This window comes from Hippopotamus amphibius, chromosome 12, assembly GCF_030028045.1.
Source record: "Hippopotamus amphibius kiboko isolate mHipAmp2 chromosome 12, mHipAmp2.hap2, whole genome shotgun sequence".
Classification (NCBI taxonomy): Eukaryota; Metazoa; Chordata; class Mammalia; order Artiodactyla; family Hippopotamidae; genus Hippopotamus; species Hippopotamus amphibius.
The window spans coordinates 60,231,127-60,253,035 of record NC_080197.1 but is presented as its reverse complement, the minus strand read 5'-3'; the positions used below and the strand labels follow the sequence as shown (position 1 = coordinate 60,253,035).

Sequence of the window (21,909 nt, the reverse complement as noted above, 5' to 3'; positions counted from 1 at the left end):
TACCATTCAGAGCCAAAGGCTTGCCCTTTGATATGGAAATCCCACTTCTGCGACTGCCTTTTCCCGGCCCTTCTCCTCCCGGTTGCCCACCAGGAATTTTAAGTAGCTTTGTCACCAGCTGATCTTGCAAGCTAAACTGTAGTTCTTTCCTGTTAAGTTTTGTATAAGTTACACTATGTTTCTTTCACCAAATTGGAAGAGCTGAAAGCAAGGAGGGAGGGGAGAGAGAAAAAAAGCAGAGAGAGAGGGAGAGAGCATGAATGAGAATATGACTGACTCCATCCATTAGAGCTGCTGAATTATAGTTTCTACCCTGTCAGCAGGAAGTGTGGCCATCCTGCACAAAGCCTCTCACTTTAAACACACGCACAGAGCACACACCGATGAAAGCTGCCACGTAGAGCTACCCCGTTATTGTCATCTGCCTGCTGCATGACTCCCGGCTTTGCTATAATTATTAATTGCACTTGTCAACTGTCATTAATTCCTCTTTAGCATCCCTGTCTTTGAGTAATTAGACAGAACAGCCTCACTGAGCTCATTGTTTAGAGTCCCTTGAAAGAGCCCACTGGGCTTTCCACGGAGAAAACCATCAGGAATACAATAGAGCACTTCTCAGTTAACCCTTTGGAAGTGTGAAGAGAAGGGAAAGGGCTTTCACAAGTTTGGGTGGCCAGCTTTGCTTTGTGGATACAGAAAGTCATGGTCAGCTAGCTTATACCTGGAACCATAGTCTAAATATTTCTTTCCTGCAGAGAAGGGGTATACAAGTTAATTGAAAAATCAAAGAATGTCCTTAGGAAAAACAAAATTTCCAAATCAGCATCTTTGCATTTTTAATCATTTCCTCATTTGATCTTATGTTTTGTTTTTTTGAAGAAACTGTTTTCAAAATAATATTTTCCTATGTTTATTATATACATTTACATATACTACATATATAAGTATACAGAAATGATGCACAAAGTTTTTCCAGGTGACTTTTGGTTTCTCTGTGTTATAATTTAGATTCTAAATTTTAGATTGACAGGACTGAAGCTCCAGTTTTTATTTAGTCTTTTCTCCAGCCTCCCACACAAGGAGTCAAGTGACAGTGCTTTTAATTGTACAACTGGTGGCTCTGAACCTATTCTTAAATTTTATTTTTAAAGCCCATGGCCTCTAAAAGATTCCTGAATGTAGCTAGACTCAGCTGATAAAAGAAAAAGGGGCTGTATGGTTCACATCCAAGTAGTATCTATAAATGAGAATTACTATGTTAATATCTTAAATGACACAATGCATAAGAAAGCACTTAAAAACTGTAAAGTGCTATAAAACGTCATATTCTCATTTTATCATTATTGGCTTATAAAACTAAACTCCTTTGACTGTTAAATTTATCTGTAGCTTTAAATTCTTCAGCAATCAGAGGTCAAGAATGAGAATTATTTAGCTGTTTTTCTAATAGCACTGTTAATAATAATATCAAAATAGTTACATATTTGTTTAAGCAAATACTAGAAATGTTAAACACATAGGAATGTTAAACAAATATTAGAAAATGTCCAAACAGTGAAGTTTCTTGAATTAGCTGTGCTACTGAAAAGAAAAATCATAAGAATTCCTCTTAAAAAATTGAGATCTATGGAGTTTTGGAAAATAAACTAAAGTAAGTTTGATCACTAGGGATCATTAGAACTACTTCTTTATTATCTTAGCTACACTATTTCTTTCAGATACTAGGTGAGTGCTTTTTAGCAGTAATACCATTTACTGAAATCTAGATATGTGCTCTGTACTTTATACATCAATCCATTTAATGCTCAAATCTCTACGAAATAAGTACTATTATCTCAATTTTAGAGATGGAAAAACTGAGCAACAAGTAATTGAGGAAGTTGTTCAGGATCTCACAGCTAGTTAATAGCAGTCAAGGACTGATAAGCCCAAGAGCTCCACTCTTAACCACTCTTCTAGCCCACCTTTCCAGGAGTTAAGACATTATATTATCCTATCTAGGTTTCCATTCAACAGGTAATGGATCTAGATATCTGGTAGTCTTTCCTAAAAAGCAAAATAGATTAAAATATCTGAAATATCTGTCATCAAAATATGACACAAAAATGTGCTGGACACCTCAGGTACTCAAAGTGGAAACGTGTGTGTTTGTGTGTGTGTGTGTGTGTGTGTGTGTGTGTATGCACGCACGTGCATGTAGAGGGAGAGAGAGAGAGAGAAAATAAGTTTCACAAATGTCAGGGATTACTCTAGCTATCCTCAGGCACTATTATTATTATATGTAAATACAAAAAATCCACTTTGATTTACATAATTTTACATATATATAATACACACACATATACACAAGCACATATATTGAACTATTAGCACAGTTCATCGCATTGTTTACTGAGTATTTACCATATACCTGGTCTGTGCTAAAAAGTATGTAAGGCACTGAGAGAAACAGAGAAGTATAAATTATGGTTTCTAACTAAAAGGGGTGTTCAGACTTACTGAGGAGACAGATCTCAAGAAACCTACAACTCACATACTACAAAGTGCTAAATGGAATACAATCAACGAAACAGATTAAATGGAAGGGCTATGCTCAATGACAAGCCGTTACTGGGAGGGAAGATATGACTTATTCAAAGGAAAAACTTTCTAAGTAACAGAGGTGCCCAACAATGAAGCAGACTAACCTGTCTTCAAGGTTAGTGAGGCTGAACCAGCCTAAATACTGTCTAGTGTCATCTTGCATGTCTTAAGGGTCCATAATTCTATAAAATAAGGTTTTAGCAAGGGGAGGGGGACTTAATTTTGCTTGTTCTTTACAGAGAAGTCATCTTGAAGAAGTTTGGCATTAAATTCGACTTTGAAAGATGAATTGGAGGTTGACAAATGATGATGAGAGTACAAAAGAAGAACAAAAAATTCCAAGTAGAATCACAGGTGCAAAGATAGAGAAGTAGAAATAATAAACACTTAGGGGAAAGACAACTTGAAAAGACCTACCTTACAAGGATGGTGTGAGGGGGAGTGGGTAGAAAGTAACAGGAAAAAAGCTCGACAGAAAGCAGGCAAACTCCCAAGAGGCACGATCAAGAGGTTTTTTCCGTTGATTCAATGATAAGAGATGGGGTTGACTGAGGAGGAAAAGCATGATGAATGAAAGGTAACTCAGGAGCCAGCTACCTTGGTACTAAGTTGTATGGGGATAGAAATCTGGGTTTTCATTATTAACTGTGAACTCAGGCAAATATCTTGACCTCTCACTTACTATCTATATCACTAGTTAATGAGGGTCAAAGAGGTAATCCACAGAAAGCATTCAGAAGAGTGCCAGCACATAGTGAGTACTCAATAAATGTTAGCTATGATTATTATGACAATATACTTACTGCTAACCGATATGTTTTAATTCACGTCCAATTGGTGTAAAAATTATGGTAAAGGGGAGGAGATTAAGAGTAGTAACTTTTCTAACAGAGCTGCCCCAAAGTAGAACGGACTTTCTTGGGACGTATTAATTTGTTTTTAACTTAAAGTATCTACTTTGAAGACAGGAAATTATCTAGCATAATGTTGTAAAGAGGTTTTCTGCAGTGAATGGCAAGGTGGATCACATGCCTCTTAGCTCCTTTCTCTTTCTAAAGTGCCGGAGTTCGAACGGACGATAAATCTAGAAAGTTAATAAGGAATCCATATTTTTAGTCTTTGGAGAGAAATTAAATTTAGGTAATAACGTCCCTCAACTTTGGGTTCACAAAATAGTATACTATTAAGAATATAAGCCCTAGAAACAAGACTATCTAGATTCATATCCAGATGTCATCTTTTAAGTCTCTTGTGTAAGCTTGAGCAAGACTTTAAAAAATTTTTTCATGCCTCAGTTTCCGCAAATGCAAAATTTAGATAATAATAAAACTTATCTCATAGAATTGTTCTGAGAACCAAATGAGCTGATACATGGAAAATGCTTATAAAGTGCTTATAAGTGTTCAACATATGTTAGCTATATTCTTGTCACTGAGATTTAAAATATAGACTGCGACAAAATAGGAAACACTAAATTTTAGAGAAAAAATTAACTGCAGTATATCTAAAGCAAAAGTACACTTTTAACTCTCTTTTTTATACTTTTACTATTCACCCTCTATAATGCTTAAATCAATATGACTAAAATTTTTAGAAGAAAAGTTAGCTGAAGGGTGTCCAAAGGTATTAACTTACAGTTAAAAAAATAAATGGGGATTAATGTACAGACTATAGTTTATACATAATGCTGTACTGTATATTTGAAAGTTGCTAAGAGAGTAGATCTTAAAAGTCCTCATCACAAGAAAAAAAATGTAATGACATGTGGGGACGGATGTTAACTAGGCTTATTGTGGTGACCATTTTACAATACGTAAAAATATTGAATCGTTTTGTTGTATATTTGAAACTAATATAATGTTACATGTCAATTTATACCTCAATTTTTTTTAAATGCATACTCAATACAATGACCATATCTACTTATTGTAATACCATGCTTACCAGTAAAAAAAAGAAAAAGGAAAAGAGAGAAGAGAAGAAAAGAAAGGAGGGGGAGGAGGAGGGGAAAGAAGGGTGGAGGGGAGGGGGAAGAGAAGAAGGAGGGGAGGGGGAGGAAGAGGAGAAGAAAGGAAAAAGAAAAGAGGAGGAGAGGAGAGGAGATGAGACGGGACGGGACGGGACGGGACGGGACTTAGCTGGTGGACTCGGCCTAAACAGCTGGGTAGTACGTAAGCCATAAGGCTCTGTAGTGAGGTATCAATCAAACAAATTTGTATTAATCATATTTTGTCATGGTTACCAACACCTACTCTCATTAAATGCATTTATACAGTTTCTATTGGGAAATTTATATTACATTTTCTTTTGGTCTCTTGAATTCCAACATTTCCCCCGCTCCCCCAAAATTCATACCATACCACGCCCCAGAGAAAGCACTGCTGCAGTGGATAAAGCATGCTCAATATTGGCATTTTCCTTATGGAGGAAAACAGTCAATGGAATCTTACTATTTATCAAATTAGATAAAATTATGCATAAACTCCTCAGATGAAACAATCTGAAATTTACACACTGATTATGTCACTACTGCCTTAATATTTCTGAGCCAAATTGAACCACACAGTTTTTCTCTGCACCTTTGCTCATGCTTTTCCAAGTTCTCCTTGTTTCCACCACTCAAGGCCCACCACAAATATCATTGTCTTAGCTACGCCTTTTGGGATTCTCTGAACGTCTCCACAGCTTGTCCCTCCCTCATTCCCTGCCTATGAAACCTCTTTCTTCTCTGATACATGAAATGTAACAGAGAATATCAGTTAAAAGTTTACAAGATGGTAGAAATAAAAACAAAAAGAGGGGTATAATTATGGTAAATACATTCCATCAATGTCTATAACTTTGGCTAGGGAGACTCCAAATTTGGCACTAAGTTTTTTCGTAGTGATTGACTAAAGAAACACTGGTCACTCATACAATACACAGGCATCATTAGATAAAAATAGTCTAATAACTACAGTCACCATTCTGTACCAATGCATGACATCCCCATGACTTATTTTAATACTATAAGTTAATACCTTTGGAGCCCCCCTTCAGCTGACTTTTCTAGTAAAAAATTTAGTCACATTGATTTAATCATTAAAGAGGATGAACAGTAGAAGTATAAAAAGAGAGTTTAAAAATGTACTCATGCTTTAAATATACAGCACTTACTTTTTTCTATAAATGAATATTATATATCAGGAGCAGCATCCGATAAGAGGAGTTAGAAATTTCTCTCACTGAGTCTTATAGAATGGATACAGTAAGTTGCAATGAAATATTTCTGCAACACAATTCTTGGTAGGTATAATGAGTTTTATGGGGCTCTTTCTTATAGTAGCCCTCAATCAGGGCCAGTGATACCACATTAAAGCATAGGTCATAAAGGTCACTTACTTGGGGTCTTCAGAAGGCAGAGACATAGCTCTTTGCATCTCTGGTTTAGTCCAGAGGTGGATTTCAGGGCATTTCAAAAGAACTGCATATCCCTCAAACCATATTTGCAAAATATTATTTGTCACCATTGGGTTTCTCCTAGACATTGTGGGGCAACAAATTTGAAGCCACTGTTTCTGAAAGAAGTGGCGTTCAGGTTATCTACAGGGCCAAACGTTAAAGTAAATGCTAATGATTAAACTAGTGGCAAGCTGACCCCATCTTGAGAAAACGAGCGTATACAACAAAGATAGCATCTACAGGCGAAGTACTCAGAAGTGAGCTATGAATCTTTACAATCTGCCTTTCACCAGAGGGACTGATGTACTTTTGCCATACTCATCCCAACTACATCCCAGTACTTTATCTCAGTTTTTAGGCTCAGGATCCCAGTTTATGTATTGCTGTAACCTCTGCAACAAACAGATCGTACTTGGTACACTGATAGTATAACAGCTACACAGAGATGCCTCCTGCCTCCTTCTTTTCCAAACAACTCTTAACACATCTTTTATGAAATACTGGAGTGGAAAAATGGTAGGCACACCTAAAATGGGTCTGCCATCAACAGACGTGGTGTGCATCACACATCACCTCCAAAATGTCTCATAAGGAAAGAAATTACTAAAAAGAAGACAAACCAATACAGAATGTGTTGAACCATATTTCCGTCCATTCTGAGTAATTTTGTTCAAGGAGAATTGAAGGAGATGGTTAAAATCAATTAATGTCTCCAAGATATTACTGAATGTCATGAAGATTGCTGTGGGAGTATTTAGTATATGTTTAACTAAGACAAGCTTGCTAAGCAACATTTCTTATACGTAGAATTTTTAACTTTCTCATGGCGATTATTTCAAATCAGAGCTTCCTCAAAGAAATTTTAAGTCAGATTTCACCTCTGGTCATGTTCCTGCACACTTATACTTTCTAGTGGTCATGCAGCCTTAATCCTCCTAAAATTTTAGATCGTGATTCCAAGAGTTATTAGGTTGGAAAACAGCTTCTGGGCAAATGATGGTATTCAAAAAACTTTTTATACCAGAAATAATAGTTGGATTATTTCTGCCTCACAGATAGTCTTGAGGTCTGATTTTTAATGTAATTTGGGTATTCTGACATAAACATTTCTTGCTCTTAACTAATAATACTCTTAAAATAAAAGAGAGAAATGAGGGGATAAAGATAATAAATACAATGGTTTGTTAAATAAATACAAATGTTAAAATTAGCTTTGACCTTCCTTTTCTGCTTAGTTTACTTATCCTTCTGTATTCCAGTGGCATTTCATAAATATTTTAATATTTACTATTTAAGGGTCTATCAACACCATGGGTTCTAGTAAGTCTCAATACGTTGTTACTCCTTTCTAAAATTGCTGGTCTTAATGTGTACATTTTCTTTTAAAAATGTATTACTTACTGCCGAAAAGTTATTCCTACTCCTAGACTTAAAATATTTGTTTATATTTTTAATATCAGTACAGATAAAGTTTAAAAAATAGAATAAATGGTCATGCACCAAAATTCATTTATCTAGCAGACGTATGTTGGACAGTGGAAGAACGTACAATTCATTTTGTGAAAGAAATTTTTAATCCAAAAATATGAGTTCATTTGAACAATCTATCAAATGTATTTTACTTTATTTTAATAATTGTTTCATCTTCTGGATCATTTTATGGTAATAATCACTTTTTTTACTGAGGGACTTGGTTATGAAAGTGAGAAAGAAGGGAGAAATGCAGGAGAACTTTTTAAAAATCCAACTGCAGTTACATCTGTGAATTCATAGACATGAATTACACTCACAACAATGAGGTAACTGCTTCAGTTTTTTAAAAGGGACTATGAAAATGCTTGGCGAGGGGTAGAAGAAGTTAATGACGGCTTTCAAAAGTGAATATCTTAATAAGAAATGATACCTATTGTCCATTATACACAATCCAGAAATTATTTTCAAAGTATTCTAAAAATTTTATTTCTGGGGTATTGTTCTCAGTGACAGTGGGACCAAGTGGAATTCAAACGAAGGCAAAAGTTGGCACAACGTGAAGAACTACCCAATGACCTGACACAGATCAATTCTGAAGCAGTACAACCCCAACCCTACCTCTGGGATTTACTGAGTAAATCCCAGATAAACCTGTTGGCAGTGTTATAGCGTATTATCCTAGCCATGTAGACTTCAATGTATTGAAAATTCTGAAAAACATTTTGATCTTCCTAAATTTTTTCTAATTAAAAAATTAGAATAAAGAATTTAGATATGTTTATATAGCAATCTATGTATATAGAAATGATACCATTAGAAAAATGTGTATGGAATAGTAACGCAATCTCTATCAAAATTCCTATTGGCCATTTTTCATAGAAATGGAAAAACAAATCCTAAAATTTGTATGGAATTACAAACAAACCCAAATAGCCAAAGCCATCATGAGACAGAAGAACAAAGCTGGAGATATCACACTTCCTGATTTCAAACTAGTCTAGTACTACAAAGCTATAGTAATCAAAACAGTATGGTACTGACATAAAATAGACACATAGACCAATGGAATAGAATTGAGAGCCAAGAAATGGGAAAAAGATAAGTCTCTTTAATGAATGATGTTGGGAAAACTGGATAACCACATGCAGGAAAATGAATTTGAACCCCTAGCTTACACCACTCACAAAAATTAACTTGAAACATATTATAGATTTGGACATAAGAGTTGAAACTATAAAACTAGAAGAAAACATAGCAGAAAAGCTCTTTGGTGTATGGATTACTACACTGATATGCATTTTTTCTTAAAATGAAAGTTATGTGTATTTATTAAAGAAAGGTAGCTAATAAATGCAATTTAAAAGGTGAAAATTTTTAAAACTCAGATATAATCCTGTAATCTAGACTTTGAGCATTTTGTCATTTATTTATTTTGGCATATATTCTGTGAGTATTTTTGTCCTATGCATGATACACACCTTTGTGTGTGTGTGTGTGTGTGTGTGTGTGTGTGCACATGCGCATGCACACCCACATATCCATTCAACAAATACTTCTTAAATATTTATAATGGTTCTGGTTTCCCATGTCATTCCAACATTTTTACATGAAATTAATATTCTATCATACACAAACACCACAATATTTTTTAATGCAGAGACCATTTTTAAGATACTGTTAATATTACATAACTTCCTAGAAGCATAAACATTAACATTAACAAATTTTAATGTGTACTGTGTGAACTGAATCTTTAATGCAGCAACACAATGGACACTACCAGCCTCAATAAATGAGAGGCGTCATCTCACTACAATCTCTTCAGCATTGGTTATTGCAGCAATTTTTAATTTTTGCCAATTTGCGAAATGAACTACACTCTCACGATTAATTTGCATGTCTCGAATTATTACAAAAAACATTTTATATGTTTAGTCTTCATCTGATTTTCTCCTTTTAACTGAATATTCAAATTATATCTCTATTTTCCCTTAATTTGTAAGTAGTTTATATTTTAATTTCATAATTAACATATGAAATTGCCAATAGTCAAACAGTTTTAATAAAAACGGCAATTTATATCATTAAATCCAATATATTACAAATGCATTTCTCAGCTCCTCATTTGTTTGTCAGTTCTATCGTTTAAGATGAAAAAAAGATTTTACATTTTTGTGATCAAACATAGCAAAATTTTTCCTTTGTGATTTCTGTTTTTGGTGTAATGCTTAAAAATAACTTCCAACTCTCCCTCCACTTATATACTCACCAACACTATCTCTTAATACTCTTACAGTTTCTTTTATTAAGAATTTAAAAGTTTAATCCTCCTAGAATTTATATTGATAATTGCATAGAAATTTAATTTTTTTCTAAATACTTAGAAAATTGTTCATTCCTTTCACACAGATCTGAAATGCCTGAAACACTGTATCAAAAAGCTTTACTCATGTTAAGAGAGAATGAAATTTACTAATTACAGGTGAAACATTATGTTTATATTATGTCATTTCATATCATATTATATTATAAAACATCAATTTTTCACTGTAAAGTATAAATTGATTTTTAAATTCTCTAAAAGATGCATAGATATATGCATCACCTAAGAAAATAAAAAATTATGGTTCCTAATGACTTTAAAAATTAGGAAATATTTATTACATTTTATAAAGAATCTCAGCAGTTCAATTTCACTAATTTATGCAAAATGTATTTTCATTTACAGAATGTGACCGTGGACAAGACTTCCTCCATTGAGCAGATGTATAACCTAATTATGCAAAAAGTTCTATGGAGACAGTTTGGGTTCAAGGCTTTTTCTCAAATTAAATTATTATTGTTAGAACTGCTTCTTCGTCGCTTAGTATTCTAAAGAAAAATACAAAAATACTGAGCAATTGCTTGCTAACATACATTATTTTAAAGCCTTCTGGTCAACAGCTCATGCATTATTTTATTTGGAAGGCAAAATCCTCTTAATTACAAAAAATTGATGAATAAGAGAACAATGCTCTAGCAGTTGTTACTAAAGGATTAAGACATATTATCATCTGACTTTTAAACAAAAGTAATAAATTCTAATTCTTCTATGACTTTTTAAACGAAACACTCTTGTTAGTCTTTATCAATCAGGAAGCTACAAGCCACAGCCCAAAGGAATTCTGGAATACATAAACCATTATTTTCTGCCAGGCTAGTGTTTTAGGTCTCCTTCAAATGGGGCAGCATTGGCTACTCAAGTAGCAATATCTCATTCCAAGACCAGTACAATGGAGGGTCTCTACAGTGACTGCATTACGTTACTTAAACTGATGTACATTTTGAAATGAACTCTGCAATTCAAATTGTGCTAATAAAATTCCCCCAGTGCATTATATGCACATACACTTGAAACACCCAGAAAATAAGCTTAATAACTTTATGCTAAACTATTCAGATGGAGATTAGACATTTGTAGGTAGAGCATAAAGACAATCAAGCATAATCAGGTGTTTAAACGAATAATTTTGAGTTGAGAAGAAATTATGAATATACTGCTATTAGATTTAAATATGCACAGTGTTTTCACACGTAAGGTTAACTTGAGAAAACTAAGCTGAAAGCATATCAAAAAAGGAGTCTTATTCAAGAAATTGAGGTGCAACAATAAGAGATGATCTACAATGAGTTCTAAATGGTTATGAATAAATGAGATATAGAAATTCCATATTATTCAGGAAATATAAGATCACATACAGAATGAGTTATTAAGAAATGAGGGATTCAAATCAAAGACTGTACTTTCAGGAATGGATTATACCATATGCTAGTAAAGAATTCTGGATTAAGTTATAGGGCATGGACGGTTAGTTGCACAGGTCAGTCGCATCACAAGCCCGTTATCTGCATTTACTGTGAAAATCAGTGCCTTCTTCTTTTTTATTTTTTTTAAATAATAACCAGGGTTTTGATTTCAGAGAGTCATTGGATTTTGCCATGGCCTTTCAGTCTTGTTAATTATTATGTGTTCAGAGTAATGCACATTTTTATCCACAGGTGGCAGACCTTTTTTAAATCAACTTCAATCATATTCAGTGTTCTGTTTCGGTGGGTTTTTTTCCCCCTTAAACTTCCACCCACATTAAAATGTAAGAGTGTGCTGCTCGGAGTTCTCATTAATGTTGCACCATTTAGATGATAGATTTGTCAACAAAGTGGCTCATTCTCAAAGGCCACTGAACCCTGTCGGGATAAATGCCTTAAAAATTGTATATTGCAGAGTAATCTTTAATTATAAACAACTCACTTGACAATTTACAATATATTGGGATTTTTCTCCTTTTTCAAGCAGCAAAGACTTTTACTTTCTAGATGAGGCTGACTGAGGAAAAAAAGTGATTGGATTTGATAAATAAGGTAAAGAGCTTGCTTATTTGCAAGTAAAAGAGAGAGGTGACCAAAAAGGTGTGTACAAATAACAGCCACTTAGGTTCACAAATTATTAACTGGTTAAATGGTTAAAGCAAATAACTATAAATGCAGTGACATTTTAAAAGAATGTTATTTAACACAGAAGGAGATAAGGAAAACAAAAATAACTGCCATCAATGGTATAACTTAATCACTATCCTCAATTTACTTCTGTAAAATCTTGGATTTGCAAACCTATGTGAGGTAATTATTTTTGTTGTGTTATTTTTGGTCACTGTAGTATAAAACCCGATATCCAACATAACAGCTGTTGATATGTGCAAAGGATGCTTTAACATGGCAATGCATTTCAATTCATATATAAACAAAATATTTATGATTTTATAAATACAAAATGTTTTACTTCTATTCAATGGCAATGCCTGATAATAAAAGGTATCCTTTCATCACATTCCTTAGAAAAAGAACACTGGAAAGAATAAATGCTTATTTTACTATCCTATTACTCTTCATTTCCAATCTGGGAAATTCTTTGCAAGCAACTTAAATTATTTTACCTAATTTTGAAAGATGTATCAGTTTAATATACACGATTTGCAACCATATTTCTCCCTCAGGAAATGTAATACACGGCTAAAGAAATAAAATTTAGCATAACTATTTGCTGTACTATTTTAACACTATTTTGAATATATATACACAGTGTGTACAGATAAGCAAATGGTAAGAAAGCACACACCCACGTAACCACCAGCAGGGCATTAGTGGCACTCTCCCTTGGGCCAGAAGTGCTCCCTGACCCAAATTTTCCCTCCTTCAGCTCAGTCTCTTTTCCTCATTCCTAGAGATCAACAGTCTCTGACTCTTGCAGTGGCATTTCCTTGTTTTTCTTTATAGTTTTACCATCTACAATGCATTTCTGAAAAACATAATTGTTTGCCTGGAATCATCCTGTATGTATTCTTAGGTCTTGGCTTTTCTCCACTTACTATTAGTTAGATCACTGTAAGTCTTCCATTTTCATTGCTTCATTTCATTGTATGACTAGTCTGCAACTATCCATCCTGTGGATAACTGAATTATTTCCAATTTTTTGCAAATACAAACATTTCTCCTGTGAACATTCTTGTACATATCTCCTGATAAACAGATGCACATATTTCTCTGGGACATATATATATCTAGGATTGCTATGCTTATGTAGGGGCTATAAATTTTAACTTCCCTACATCCAAAAGTAGTTGTTTCAACTTCTGTTCTGCCCAGCACTGTATGAATGTTGCTGTTGTTGTGTATCTTTGTCATTGGTTTGACCTGCGAGTCATTTTAGTTTTCCCCATTCTGAAGCATGCATAGTGGGATTTCATGGTGAATTTACTTTGTATTTCCTTGGTTATTACTGAGATCAGGCATTTTTTTCATGTTTTGACATTTAGACACATTGGACTGTGTGAATTTTTTACATTGATTTGTAGTTTTAAAAAATTTATCCTAGATATCAGTTTGTCAGTGATGCTTTCCAAGTTTATTCTGCCATTCCATGTCCTGTATTTTCACTCTTCTTCTGTTTGTTTGTTTGTTTTTGATAAACAATAAAATAATGCAGAACCTAATGTAAGTGATGAACTCTGAGTGATAATGATGTGTCAGTTAAAAGTCATAAAAACTGTACCACTCTGGTGGAGGATGTTGATATTGCGGGAGGCTATGCCTATGTGGGGGTAGGGGGTATATGGGAAATCTCTGTACCTCCTGCTCATACTGCTAAGAACTTAAAACTGCTCTAAAAAATAAAGTCTAATTTAAAAAATAATGGAGGATGTATTTTTTTTCATCTAACAAATCTATCTCTACTCCCAGGTGATAAACTTATTTTCCTAGATTCTCATATGGGAGACTCTCATAAGAGATTCTTATTGTTTTACCTCTGACACATAGTTTTTGACCAACTGAAATTGATTTTGTGTGAATGGTGTGAGGTAGGGATCTAATTTAATTTTTTTCCATAAATAATCAGCTTTCCCAAAACCATATATTAAAAAGTCTATTATTTCTCTACTACTCTGAAGCACCACCCCTATTATAAATTAAATGTCCATATATGCAAGACTTGTTTCTGAGCTCTCTAGTCTCTCTCATTTGTCTCACTTGTTTACTTGTCTTCCCTTGCAACAATGCCATACTTTTTGCATTAATAGAGCTTTATGCTACCAATAGGGCAAGTAATCCTACCCATCCCCTGCTTTTTAAGAGTGTCTTGACACTTCTTGTCTTTTGCATTTTAGAATCAACTTGTCACATTACACATACATACCACACATACACACTCACACACACAAACTATCCAAAGAAATAACAAAGAAATAAAGACAAAACAAGCAGTTGGTATTTTGATTGTGAGTACACTGTACTTATAAATCTACTTTGGAGTAGGGGACATCTCTATAGTATTGGATCTTTCAGTACATGAACATGGTATTATTTATTTCAGCCTTAAAAATATTTCTTAAACTTTCATAATTTTCCCCATAGAAGTACTATGCCTGTGAATGTCCTTTCTCATACTATTCTTGCCAGGTTTGGTATCAAGATGATATAATCTTTATAAAATAGATTAAGGATTATTACCTGTTCTGCTTTTTGGGTAAAAAAACAGTTATGTAGGAATAAACTTAATTCTTTCCTAAAATTGGCTGTCTGGGTATGGAATACTTTCTGTAGGAAAATTTTGATTACCGAATTAAATTTCCTTAATGGTTATACAACTATTCAGGTTCTCTATTTCTTTTTGAGTAAACATGGCTAAGCTATATTTTTCTAGGAATTTGACCATTCATCTAACTCTCCATATTCCCCAACACAAACTAGGTAATGTAAAGTTCATGCTATTATTTATTGACTGTTTAATATCTGCACATCTGTTGTGATGTGACTTTGCCATTTCTGATATTTGTTACTTGCCTTTTCACTTGTTCTCTTGCTCAGTCTCATCAGAGGAATGGAAAATTTATTCACCTTTTGCAGCAATCAATTTTTGGCTTTTTTGCTTCTCTTATTCATGTGTTTGTTTCTCACTTCATTAATTTTGTACTTTAATTCATTTCTACCTTTTACTACTTTGAGTTCATTTTGCTGTTACTTTTGAGATAAATTCTTGGCTTATTAATTTTCACTCTTTCTTTTTTTCTAATACATTTATTTAAGGTGTAAATTTCCCAGAAAATACTTCTTATAGGTGTTCTACAATCGTTACATGTAAGATGTTCATTTTTATTTAGTCTAAAATATAACAATATTGCGATTTCTTTTTAATTTTGAAACTTTTTTCTAGCTGTATTTTTGTTATCCATTTGCAGCTTAATTTCACTGGTATGATTCCAATTCTCTGAAAATAGTTGAGACCTAATTTATGACTCAGCATATGCTCAATTTTTGTTAATTGTTCCATGTGTTCATCAAAATAACGTTAATTTCCAGTTGTATGGAAGATCCTATATATATCTACGAGGTCAAGTTTCTTAATCCTATCTTTCAACTCTAACCCCTTTACTGATTTTTTTTCTGTCTATTTTAGTCTATCAATTACTGAGAGAAGTAAGTTAATATCCATGGCTATTGTGGATTTGTTCATTTCTCCTTGCTATTCTGTCAAATTTTCCTTAATATATTTGGAAGTTATGTTATTAGGGACATTTAGATTTAATATTATTCTATCTTCCTATTGAATTGAAACTTCAATCACTTATAAAGTAACTTGACCTTCAGTCATAGTTTGGGCTTTAAAGTCTATTTTGCTTCATCAGTGTAGTGACACCAGTGTTCATGTGGTACTTGCATGACATCCAACTATTTTCCATCATTATTTACTTCTAACACATGAGGAATCAGTGATTAAGGAACATACCCAACAGTAGACAGTCATAAGTGGTACAGTCAGGAACTGAACCCAAACCACATGTCTCCAAAGTTGATGCCTCTCAACATTATGCGTCTCTTACAAGTTCCAAAGAGAGAAGTCAGTTAGGTTGGGGGCGGGGGTGGGGTGTGGAGGCATTCTCATTCTAATTTCTGCAAAGATTTTCTCACAGATTGCTATCTAATTGTGACTTTTCACTTAACTTTGAGATAAATTCTCACTCCTTTAATATTCTAAGCAACATAATACTGTGAACAATCCCTTTAAAAAAAGAAAACATTCTGAATCCAGACCTGCAGTACTCAACCTCTTCCACTCATACACAAGAAAGAGAAGTCTTTAAAGTTTTGCCCTTTGCCTCTGAAATTGGCATGATTACCAATAACCGTCTCGTGCTTGTCAAATGCCACTGAACAGTATCTCAATCTGCCTTAACTTTAGAAAAGGTACCCAGGCTGCAATATGATCAGGATTTCTAAGTGGCTATATGGCTCTGCTAAGAAGAAGAGCTTATTGCAACCTGACTTCCGGAAAAGCAGTCAAAAAGCAGGAGTAATAAGCTGTTTCCTCTCTCCTTGAATAGACGCACATACAGTATTTTAAACAGAGGCACTACCTTTTGGAATCCCATACTTTAAGTATTTCTCAACTTTTAATACTAAATCATACTTGTTAAAAATGTGTAAACTGTAAAGAAAATTAAAATTGCTCATTATTTCATAATCCACAGCTAATAATATTTAATGTATCTACTTTCACGTATTTTTTTCTGTTAATTCTTTACACATTTGTAATATATATGTATACTTGAACGTATATATGTGTATGCATAAGTGTATGTGTGTACACACAGATATTTGGAGATACACTGTATCTTTAGTGTGGATTCTATTTGATTCATTTCACATTGCATCATGCATATTTTCATGTCTTTAAAAATTCTTTAAAAATATTTTATTGACTGTATAATATGAATATACTCAGATTTATCCAATTATTACGCTATTGCTGAACAATTTAGTCTCAAATTATTCTCATTATAAACATATGAAATGATCATATTTACATAAATTTTGTCTCCTTTAATTATTTCATTGTTAGATTCTTGGAAGTGAAATTGCCAGATACTATTAGTTGGGCCCTAATATCTAGTCCTTTATTCTTCCACGATAGTAACTTCCTCAAATTTATCTTCCAGAATAAAAACTACATCTTCCAAGCTCTTTCTAAGTGTGGAATGTTCATGTGACTATGTTCTAGCCAACAGAATGTAAGTGGGAGGGGTATGGACACTTAACAAAAGATGTCCTTAAAGGGAGAGAGCATGAATCCTCTAGGAATATTTCCTTCCTGCTGCTTGGAATATGGAATTGATTGCTGGACAATCAGTACTGGATATTCTAAAACACAAGGTAAAAGTCACATATTCAGAGAAACAGAACCAAAGATGAAGGATTTGGGTCCCTAATGACTGTGAAACCACCCAATCAGCTCTTAACTGACTACACAGACTTCACATAAGAAAATATAAAGTCCTACCTTTTTAAAACAATTTGTATTACTTGCAACCAAACCTTTTCCAAACTAATAGAGTAAAAATATTGTATAGAATGCTTTGGAAACATTTAAGGCTCTTAACACAGATGGCCAAATCAATTTATGGAATGTGAACAAATATAACCTTTTCCCAACATTATTGAAAGCACACAACTCCCCACATTCTTGTTACATTATTATTCTAAACTACTTTTTACTAGTCAGACTTTAAGTGGAGCATAACTTTGCATTTCTTTCACTAGCTTTTTGCATTAGAATTGCATTCTTCATTAATTATGTGTTCTTATACCTTGTTATCTTTTAAATTAAGATCTTAGTGCTTTTCTTATAACATAATAACAGCTCTTTACATGTGATGTTTGCTGTATTTATTAGAAGTAGCCCCAGTTTTCCATTTGCCTTTTAATTTTATTTATACTTGTGTGTTTTTACTTGTAAAAGTATAAAGTTTCATATTTGCAATAATTCGTAACTTACTCTAGTTCTGTTATCATTAAAAACCATCACTCACAATGCTTTCTTTCTTCCATATTACTTTGATTCATTCGTCTGTGAATATATAAAGTCTTATTTACAAATATTAAAAAAAAATTTTTAGGATTTAAAAAACTTCAGTTTTTAAAGACGATAGAAACTACCATTGACTCTAAGGGTTTTCACAAATAAACTTGTATCTTGAAGGTCTAGAAATGTAAGTCACATGACTTTTAGAGTGGATTAGTAAATAAATACATTTTAGTTCACTGTGTAAGACCCCTTTTTCACTATACTCTTTAGGACTAAACAGAAAGATAATTCCTTTTCCATTTCACTAGTGACAAAATTCTGAACAATAGTCTCCCTTTCCTCCAACCATTTCTGCTCTTAGGAGGACAAAAGAATTTTCATCTCTAGATCTGTGGTCAAACTTTCAGTTCCTGTTCCCGAGCGTATAACTTTTAGAAGCATTTCATAAATGCACACACAGATAGATGCCCACTAAATTTTTCTGCCAAGCAAATTGGAAAATATCTGTTTGGCCTCAGCAAAATTGTACTTTTGTATGTGTTGACAAAAACATACCCTGAAATACTATGGCAATTTTTGTAAAATGTGTGACCCACCCATTGTGACCCAGAATATTTCTTTTTCAGCAACAACAAAGTAGCAACAAATGTTTTTAAAACAACATTTTTCAATGAAGGAAAAAAGCTTTTGCAACTTTAAGAAATGTGTATCTCATTAAGGAAACGAAAGAAAAGAAATGTTGCTTTCATCTGCCAGTTTAGAAACATTACCTTCATAATGAGTTTGAAAATTATAATTACAAATTTGGTTGTCATCTGAACATAAAAGACTGTGCATTATAGCTTTATATGCATGTCATATATTTTACTTATAAATTAAAAATAAGAGAAGGCACATAAACTTCCATTTTTAAAGCAATCAATTTTTCAAAGGTGTGTATTATGTGTTTTTTCCTACCCAATGCAGTGCCAAAATTCTCTGTTCAGGCTTCAGAATCTTGTAAGTAGATTCAAACAGGACTCGTGTCATCAGCAAGAGGAATCTAGAAAAAATAAAAGTAGACTATTAACAGTGTATTGTTCCTTTTTAGTAAATATATCAAGATATGACTCTTTTGAAGCAGGAGATGTCTACGGTTTTCAAAATAAATTTATATACATGTAAATTTATATAGATATATAAATATAATAAGTTATTATTTATTGAAAAAGAGGCATTAATTTGACATTATAATACCACCAGAATTAATCTAAAAACTTATATACATATAAGTTATGTTATATGCATATATACATATTTGTTAATCACCTCATAAGTTGTTCGTTTTGTATAATTTTGATATAAACATCCTGAATATACTTTAGGACAGTCAACATTAAAGCAAATTCTTCTTTCTTGGAATGAGTTATAAAAGATTTTCAGGTGTCCTCCTAGGTCCTTTCCTTGATTCCATTCAAATGTATGACAGCAACTGTCAACACAGTAACTCTACACTGTGGCTGCACTGCCCAGCCCAGCTTCAAAAATACTGCTCTTGCTACTTTCAGGAGTGAACAGAACTCTGGCTTTGTTACCAGAGTACCTTAGGCTGGACAAAAACGGCCACTGGCAATCAGCTGAAATTCCCAAGAATCAGACTTTTGAAAGTAGGGAACCAGTACACAGTGGCAGCCACAGCACTGGTGCCTTCACTATCAGTTCAATTTATGGAAAATTGAGTAGTTCTTCACTGTCATTCTTATTATACCATTGATTATTCACCACTTTGGTCACAAGGTTTATGGTATTATGGTAGTTTTATTACCATATTATTCTCCATTTGGAGCAGGATTGGTAGGGGGGATTTTACTTCATTCCAATATCAGATCTTTTGTTAATAAGCACAGAAATCCAAACGTCGCCACATCATTTCAACAATTCACTCATTACTCCATTGGAAAGTATTTTAAAATGAGAAAAGTTATTAAAAATGTTTAACATCAGAATTATGCTGCTGCCTGTTTACAACAACCAAGACAGGAAAGCAACCTACATGTCCATCGACAGAGGAATGGATAAAGAAGATGTGGTACATATATACAATGGGATATTACTCAGCCATTAAAAAGAATGAAATAATGCCATTTGCAGCAACATGGATGGACCTAGAGATTGTCATGCTGAGTGAAGTAAGTCAGACAGAGAAAGACAAATATCGTATGATATCGCTTATATACAAAATCTAAAAAGAAATGATACAAATGAACTTATTTATGAAACAGAAATCCACTCACAGACTTAGAGAACAAACTTATGGTTACAGGGACGGGGGGGTGGGGCAGGGATGGGGAAAAGGGATGGTTAGGGAGTTTGGGATCGACATGTACGCACTGCTATATTTAAAATGGATAACCAACAAGGACCTCCTGTATAACACAGGGAACTCTGCTCAATATTATGTAACGACCTAAATGGGAAATGAATTCGAAAAAGAACAGATACCTGTATATGTAGAACTGAATCACTTTGCTGAACACCTGAAACCTGAAACTATCACAACATTGTTAATGAACTATACTCCAATATAAAATAAAAAGTTAAAAAAAAAAAGAAATTATGCTGCTACAGTAAAATAAAGGCTGTCTACACATGGTCCGCCAATTCTAATAAAAAAAAACAACTTGTTTGTTTTCATGAAAAATTTTACTAAAAAGGCACCCCAAACTTTACTTTTCTCAATTAAGCGAAATGTCACTTCTGACCAACTCTAAATAGACTGCCACAGTAGAATTGACTTAAAATGAAACAGAAAAAAATTGCCATATCCTATATGTTGGCAACACAGAAATACACAGGTGGTAATTTTACCCACAAGAGGGAGCCTGTATTTTTATATTTTTGTCATAGAACTTGAAAAACCTGAATTAAAATATGAAATTCTAAAAAGTGTTTGTTGATACCATAATCTTTCTGTCAGGTCAAATTTTACTAATCAGATTTCAGTTGGCATATTTTTCTTCAACCATAAGATGATCAGTATGTCAGAAGATTGGAACGATAATTGGAATTTTTAAAATTTTCATACCGATATTGTAATTAGGTTTTTTTCAGATGTAATAATGAAGATGTAACTGCCAAAGCAGCCTAAGAGGAAACTCCTTTCAGGTGATAGTAATATTAGTTGGATGAAATTGACTAGAATTATTATGAGTGCCCTACATCCAAATGTAATAATACAGACGTGAAATGATATCTCAGTCATCTTATCAGAAAAGGGGCTTACATATACCAATAATTTTCCATGTATTTATGGGACAGGAAACACCCTACTTTAAAAATTATAGCAGCCATTCTTACTAATATTACTTAAGACTTGTCTAAGAAAGGGTATAACTGACATGACACCAGGATTGTCTTTCCTTTCCTAGAGTTGAGAGAAAGATCTTTTTATTTGAAAAAAGAAATCTAAGCTTTATTCCTTCATATCCTATAATCTCCCTAAACAATATCTTAAATTACTAAGACTCTAAAATATTCTCTGGGTTTTGTAAAAATAAAATGTATTCATCAACTTAAAAACTACCATATAAAAATAATTTTGGCAAATCTTATCAACTGAGAGTGGTCTGTTCTATCACATTCAGAGACACAGCAATAATCCAGCTGAAATTTGTTTTGTGATTCCATGAAAAGTGCAGGGAAGACAGATGATACGTTCTCCTTTTCCCCCAGAGTCCTCTTCTTAGTTTCTTGACAATATTACATAATAGGGGCAGGGAGCTGAGGAAGAAGGGGTTAATCACTGCTGCTCTTCCTTCTGGAATTCCAACCAACCTACGCATTAAATCATTGTTTTTTCTCCCACTAGGGACTGTGAATCTAATGGACCTAAAATCAATACCCTATAAATGACATTAAAAATATATTCATTTTATGGACTAATGTACCCTAGTGTCTGAATCCTATTTACACCCTCTACTTAAAAAAGGAACAACAGACCCATTTCTGCTAGTAAAAGGTTACTCAGTTACTCTGGTGAC

At 33.5% G+C, this 21,909-nt stretch overlaps 1 protein-coding gene across 22 annotated transcripts in view; it reads right to left on the bottom strand.

Moving 5' to 3' along the window:
• The window catches only part of SOX5 (SRY-box transcription factor 5), a 952,888-nt gene that overhangs the window by 673,825 nt on the left and 257,154 nt on the right, over nt 1-21,909 (bottom strand). For all 22 annotated transcript variants that reach the window (XM_057701095.1, XM_057701087.1, XM_057701097.1 and 19 more), the window contains one exon: nt 18,848-18,932. The gene's annotated coding sequence lies outside the window, so the exon portion shown is untranslated. The remainder of the gene's footprint in view (nt 1-18,847; nt 18,933-21,909) is intronic.